The sequence below is a fragment of the Dendrobates tinctorius genome, unplaced genomic scaffold (genome assembly GCF_039654945.1).
Source record: "Dendrobates tinctorius isolate UK_male_01 unplaced genomic scaffold, ASM3965494v1 ptg000315l, whole genome shotgun sequence".
In the NCBI taxonomy this organism is placed as follows: Eukaryota; Metazoa; Chordata; class Amphibia; order Anura; family Dendrobatidae; genus Dendrobates; species Dendrobates tinctorius.
In genome coordinates this window covers 2,761,514-2,769,307 of record NW_027361982.1, presented here as the reverse complement: position 1 = coordinate 2,769,307, position 7,794 = coordinate 2,761,514, and the positions used below count along the sequence as shown (strand labels likewise).

General features: G+C 42.6%; 1 protein-coding gene across 2 annotated transcripts in view; it reads left to right on the top strand.

The window, feature by feature from the left end:
* Positions 1 to 398: 398 nt before the first annotated feature.
* Positions 399 to 7,794, top strand: part of LOC141073815 (uncharacterized) — a 29,794-nt gene continuing 22,398 nt past the window's right edge. The window contains exon 1 of one of the 2 annotated variants that reach the window (XM_073561265.1): positions 399 to 695. The gene's annotated coding sequence lies outside the window, so the exon portion shown is untranslated. Of the gene's footprint in view, positions 696 to 782; positions 805 to 7,794 lie in introns of those variants that run through there. The other variant, XM_073561266.1, reaches the window with a different exon arrangement.

The following is a 7,794-nucleotide window of genomic DNA, read 5'->3' as shown; positions in this document are numbered from 1 at the left end:
GATAGGATTAGATACTCGGCTCAGCAGTCAGTATCACACAGGAGAGGATTAGATACACAGCTCAGCAGTCAGTATCACACAGGATAGGATTAGATACACAGCTCAGCAGTCAGTATCACACAGAATAGGATTAGATACACAGCTCAGCAGTCAGTATCACACAGAATATTAGATACACGGCTCAGCAGTCAGTATCACACAGGATAGGATTAGATACACGGCTCAGCAGTCAGTATCTCACAGGAGAGGATTAGATATGCTGTATCACACTGTACTATCAGTGACTGGATCATGTGACAGTGGAGACTAATGTCAGACATGGCGGAGTCCTGAGTCCTATGGTGCAGAGCTCACGGATTCCAGTATCACCTGTGACTGATATTATTGATACGTGGAAGGAAATTCATCAATGGAGTGGAGACCCCGTAAGGTTACAGAGCGGGGGGCGAGTGCTGAGGAGCAGAAAATATTCCAGAAACCCTTTCCAGAAGAGCGGAGCTGTTATATCTGTAGAGGACAACGCCATTGTCTGTGCATGTAGATAGAGGGACAGGCGCGCTCCTGCCCTGGTCACATGACTGCACAGTCGCTGTCAGTCCTCACAGCCTGACTCCTCCCACAAACAGGTCACATGGAGACGTCATCATCACAGGTCCTTCACTCCACCAGGAACCAGTTTCTACTTATGGGCTCAGGTAGGGGTTAAGCCTAGAGAGTATGGGCTCCTTCCAGGTGCCTGACTGCAGCCCATACAGTCTAGCCGGCTCACTGGTGAAGAAGCTAGACTATATGGGCTCCTGTCAGGTATATATTATTGTAGATACAGACTGTATGGGCTCCTGTCAGGTATATATTATTGTAGATACAGACTGTATGGGCTCCTGTCAGGTATATATTATTGTAGATATAGATTGTACGGGCTCCTGTCAGGTATATATTATTGTAGATATAGACTGTACGGGCTCCTGTCAGGTATATATTATTGTAGATACAGACTGTACGGGCTCCTCTCAGGTATATATTATTGTAGATACAGACTGTACGGGCTCCTGTCAGGTATATATTATTGTAGATATAGACTGTACGGGCTCCTGTCAGGTATATATTATTGTAGATATAGACTGTACAGGCTCCTGTCAGGTATATATTATTGTAGATATAGACTGTACGGGCTCCTGTCAGGTATATATTATTGTAGATACAGACTGTATGGGCTCCTGTCAGGTATATATTATTGTAGATACAGACTGTATGGGCTCCTGACAGGTATATATTATTGTAGATACAGACTGTACGAGCTCCTGTCAGGTATATATTATTGTAGATACAGACTGTACGGGCTCCTGTCAGGTATATGTTATTGTAGATATAGACTGTACGGGCTCCTGTCAGGTATATATTATTTTAGATACAGACTGTATGGGCTCCTGACAGGTATATATTATTGTAGACACAGACTGTACGGGGCTCCTGTCAGGTATATATTATTGTAGATACAGACTGTATGAGCTCCTGTCAGGTATATATTATTGTAGATATAGATTGTACGGGCTCCTGTCAGGTATATATTATTGTAGATATAGACTGTACGGGCCCCTGTCAGGTATATATTATTGTAGATACAGACTGTACGGGCTCCTCTCAGGTATATATTATTGTAGATACAGACTGTACGGGCTCCTGTCAGGTATATATTATTGTAGATATAGACTGTATGGGCTCCTGTCAGGTATATATTATTGTAGATACAGACTGTACGGGCTCCTGTCAGGTATATATTATTGTAGATACAGACTGTACGGGCTCCTGTCAGGTATATATTATTGTAGATATAGACTGTATGGGCTCCTGTCAGGTATATATTATTGTAGATACAGACTGTACGGGCTCCTGTCAGGTATATATTATTGTACCCTTCATTTATCCTCAACAACTGCGCCCTTACAGGAACGGACAAATATACCTATCAGGGCCTAGAGATTCACCGATCAGGGAGCTTCAAACAAGCCATAGAGACCCTGAAAGACAAGGCATGCAAAACCTTCTATGCCATCCGAAGGAAACTATACCATCTAAAGCCACCAGTGAGGGTCTGGTTAAAAATCTTCGATTCTATCATCGCCCCAATCCTCCTGTATGGCAGCGAAGTCTGGGGTCCTCACACCTACCCAGACTGGTCAAGGTGGGATTCAAGCCCAACAGAAATATTCCACCTGGAATTATGCAAGCACTTTCTCCAAGTCCATCGGAGCACCTCCAACAGTGCTTGCCGGGCCGAGCTGGGCAGATTCCCTCTACACCTAACGGTTCTAAAGAGTGCACTGTCATTCCGGGCTCACCTACGTAGGAGCAATCCAAGCTCCCATCACCATAAAGCCCTGACACATGTAGGGGAAACAGAAAAACCAGGACCCTCGGAACAGCTCACCCAAACCCAACCTGACCAGAAAACCAATCACAACAACCTGACAAAAGCCGGAATCAGGAAGATGGTAGACGAAGGCCAGGAGAGGTATGTAAGTGACTGGAAGAACGACATCATCAGCTCATAGAAACTGACCATGTACCGGAGTCTACAGAGAGACTACAGACTGGCCCCATACCTGGAGAAACTCCCGGACCCCAAAGACCGCAAGATCCTGAGCCGGTATAGACTCAGTGCCCACAGTCTGGCCATCGAATCCGGCCGACACAGGCAGAGCTACAAGCCCAGGGAGGAAAGACTGTGCCAACACTGTGACCAGGAGGCCCTGGAGGATGAGACCCACTTCCTGCTACACTGCTCCAAGTACTCAGCAGTGAGGGACACTCACTTCAGGAGACTCTCACATCTCTTCCCGGATTTCACCACCATGAAGGAGGAAGAGAAAACATACATCCTGCTGGGGGAAGAAGAGAGAGCAGTGGAGATAGCAGCGCAATATGTGAGCGAATGCCATAGACTGCGAGAAAGAGAACTATGATATGCCATGGACTTCTATGGCACCCACCCTGGATATGCCCCAATCCCCCATCCACCTTCCCTATGCCATGGACTTCTATAGCCTCATCCTGGATCTGCCCCCATGCCCCCATCCACCTTCCCTATGCCATGGACTTCTATAGCCCCATCCTGGATCTGCCCCATCCACCTTTCCTACAGCCCCTTCCCAACATCCCTACAGTCTCTATCCCTATTCCCTTCTGTACACCTGCTTTGGCAAAACTAATGTGTATTTAGTCCTGCCAATAAAGCTTCTTTGAATCTTGAATTCTAAAGACATACTGATAGGGAATTTAGATTGTGAGCTCCATCGGGGACAGTGATGAAAATATGTGCAAACTGTAAAGCGCTGCGGAATATGTTAGCGCTATATAAAAATAAAGATTATTATTATTATTAGACTGTACGGGCTCCTGTCAGGTATATATTATTGTAGATAGACTGTACGGGCTCCTGTCAGGTATATATTATTGTAGATATAGACTGTACGGGCTCCTGTCAGGTATATATTATTGTAGATATAGACTGTACGGGCTCCTGTCAGGTATATATTATTGTAGATATAGACTGTATGGCTCCTGTCAGGTATATATTATTGTAGATATAGACTGTACGGGCTCTTGTCAGGTATATATTATTGTAGATACAGACTGTACGGGCTCCTGTCTGGTATATATTATTGTAGATACAGACTGTACGGGCTCCTGTCTGGTATATATTATTGTAGATACAGACTGCACAGACTCCTGTCAGGTATATATTATTGTAGATATAGACTGTACGGGCTCCTGTCAGGTATATATTATTGTAGATAGACTGTACGGGCTCCTGTCAGGTATATATTATTGTAGATATAGTCTGTATGGCCCCTGTCAGGTATATATTATTGTAGATATAGACTGTACGGGCTCCTGTCTGGTATATATTATTGTAGATACAGACTGTACGGGCTCCTGTCTGGTATATATTATTGTAGATACAGACTGCACAGACTCCTGTCATGTATATATTATTGTAGATATAGACTGTACGGGCTCCTGTCTGGTATATATTATTGTAGATACAGACTGTACGGGCTCCTGTCTGGTGTATATTATTGTAGATACAGACTGTACGGGCTCCTGTCAGGTATATATTATTGTAGATTCAGACTGTACGGGCTCCTGTCAGGTATATATTATTGTAGCTACAGACTGTACGGGCTCCTGTCTGGTATATATTATTGTAGATACAGACTGCACAGACTCCTGTCTGGTATATATTATTGTAGATACAGACTGTATGGTCTCCTGTCAGGTATATATTATTGTAGATATAGACTGTACGGGCCCCTGTCAGGTATATATTATTGTAGATACAGACTGTACGGGCTCCTGTCTGGTATATATTATTGTAGATACAGACTGCACAGACTCCTGTCAGGTATATATTATTGTAGATATAGACTGTATGGTCTCCTGTCAGGTATATATTATTGTAGATATAGACTGTGACCAGGAGGCCCTGGAGGATGAGACCCACTTCCTGCTACACTGCTCCAAGTACTCAGCAGTGAGGGACACACACTTCAGGAGACTCTCACATCTCTTCCCGGATTTCACCACCATGAAGGAGGAAGAGAAAACATACATCCTGCTGGGGGAAGAAGAGAGAGCAGTGGAGATAGCAGCGCAATATGTGAGCGAATGCCATAGACTGCTAGAAAGAGAACTATGATATGCCATGGACTTCTATGGCACCCACCCTGGATATGCCCCAATCCCCCATCCACCTTCCCTATGCCATGGACTTCTATAGCCTCATCCTGGATCTGCCCCCATCCACCTTCCCTATGCCATGGACTTCTATAGCCCCATCCTGGATCTGCCCCATCCACCTTTCCTACAGCCCCTTCCCAACATCCCTACAGTCCCTATCCATATTCCCTTCTGTACACCTGCTTTGGCAAAACTAATGTGTATTTAGTCGTGCCAATAAAGCTTCTTTGAATCTTGACTGTACGGGCCCCTGTCAGGTATATATTATTGTAGATATAGACTGTACGGGCTCCTGTCAGGTATATATTATTGTAGATACAGACTGTACGGGCTCCTGTCAGGTATATATTATTGTAGATAGACTGTATGGGCTCCTGTCAGGTATATATTATTGTAGATATAGACTGTACGGGCCCCTGTCAGGTATATATTATTGTTGATATAGACTGTACGGGCCCCTGTCAGGTATATATTATTGTAGATATAGACTGTACGGGCTCCTGTCAGGTATATATTATTGTAGATACAGACTGTATGGGCTCCTGTCTGGTATATATTATTGTAGATAGAGACTGTACGGGCTCCTGTCTGGTATATATTATTGTAGATACAGACTGCACAGACTCCTGTCAGGTATATATTATTGTAGATATAGACTGTATGGTCTCCTGTCAGGTATATATTATTGTAGATATAGACTGTACGGGCCCCTGTCAGGTATATATTATTGTAGATATAGACTGTACGGGCTCCTGTCAGGTATATATTATTGTAGATAGACTGTATGGGCTCCTGTCAGGTATATATTATTGTAGATATAGACTGTACGGGCCCCTGTCAGGTATATATTATTGTAGATACAGACTGTACGGGCTCCTGTCTGGTATATATTATTGTAGATACAGACTGCACAGACTCCTGTCAGGTATATATTATTGTAGATATAGACTGTACAGGCCCCTGTCAGGTATATATTATTGTAGATACAGACTATACGGGCTCCTGTTAGGTATATATTATTGTAGATATAGACTGTATGGGCTCCTGTCAGGTATATATTATTGTAGATACAGACTGTACGGGCTCCTGTCAGGTATATATTATTGTAGATACAGACTGTATGGGCTCCTGTCAGGTATATATTACTGTAAATATAGACTATACGGGCTCCTGTCAGGTATATATTATTGTAGATATAGACTGTACGGGCTCCTGTCAGGTATATATTATTGTAGATAGACTGTATGGGCTCCTGTCAGGTATATATTATTGTAGATACAGACTGTACGGTCTCCTGTCAGGTATATATTATTGTAGATATAGACTATATGGGCTCCTGTCAGGTATATATTATTGTAGATACAGACTGTACGGGCTCCTGTCAGGTATATATTATTGTAGATAGACTGTACGGGCTCCTGTCAGGTATATATTATTGTAGATATAGACTGTACGGGCTCCTGTCAGGTATATATTATTGTAGATATAGACTGTATGGCCTCCTGTCAGGTATATATTATTGTAGATACAGACTGCACAGGCTCCTGTCAGGTATATATTATTGTAGATATAGACTGTACGGGCTCCTGTCTGGTATATATTATTGTAGATACAGACTGTACGGGCTCCTGTCTTGTATATATTATTGTAGATACAGACTGCACAGACTCCTGTCAGGTATATATTATTGTAGATATAGACTGTATGGGCTCCTGCCAGGTATATATTATTGTAGATATAGACTGTACGGGCTCCTGCCAGGTATATATTATTGTAGATATAGACTGTACGGGCTCCTGCCAGGTATATATTATTGTAGATACAGACTGTACGGGCTCCTGTCAGGTATATGTTATTGTAGATACAGACTGTACGGGCTCCTGTCTGGTATATATTATTGTAGATACAGACTGCACAGACTCCTGTCAGGTATATATTATTGTAGATATAGACTGTACAGGCCCCTGTCAGGTATATATTATTGTAGATACAGACTATACGGGCTCCTGTCAGGTATATATTATTGTAGATATAGACTGTATGGGCTCCTGTCAGGTATATATTATTGTAGATACAGACTGTACGGGCTCCTGTCAGGTATATATTATTGTAGATACAGACTGTATGGGCTCCTGTCAGGTATATATTACTGTAAATATAGACTATACGGGCTCCTGTCAGGTATATATTATTGTAGATATAGACTGTACGGGCTCCTGTCAGGTATATATTATTGTAGATAGACTGTATGGGCTCCTGTCAGGTATATATTATTGTAGATACAGACTGTACGGTCTCCTGTCAGGTATATATTATTGTAGATATAGACTATATGGGCTCCTGTCAGGTATATATTATTGTAGATACAGACTGTACGGGCTCCTGTCAGGTATATATTATTGTAGATAGACTGTACGGGCTCCTGTCAGGTATATATTATTGTAGATATAGACTGTACGGGCTCCTGTCAGGTATATATTATTGTAGATATAGACTGTATGGCCTCCTGTCAGGTATATATTATTGTAGATACAGACTGCACAGGCTCCTGTCAGGTATATATTATTGTAGATATAGACTGTACGGGCTCCTGTCTGGTATATATTATTGTAGATACAGACTGTACGGGCTCCTGTCTTGTATATATTATTGTAGATACAGACTGCACAGACTCCTGTCAGGTATATATTATTGTAGATATAGACTGTATGGGCTCCTGTCAGGTATATATTATTGTAGATACAGACTGTACGGGCTCCTGCCAGGTATATATTATTGTAGATATAGACTGTACGGGCTCCTGCCAGGTATATATTATTGTAGATACAGACTGTACGGGCTCCTGTCAGGTATATGTTATTGTAGATATAGACTGTATGGGCTCCTGTCAGGTATATATTCTTGAAGATAGCGGACATTATGGGCTGCTGCCTGGCCTTGACTGCAGCCCATACATAACACTAGAATTTATGTGCTCCTTCAAGGTATAAATTATTAAAGCCAGCCGAATGTATGGGCTACTTCCAGGTCCTAACTGCAGCCTATACAATCTAG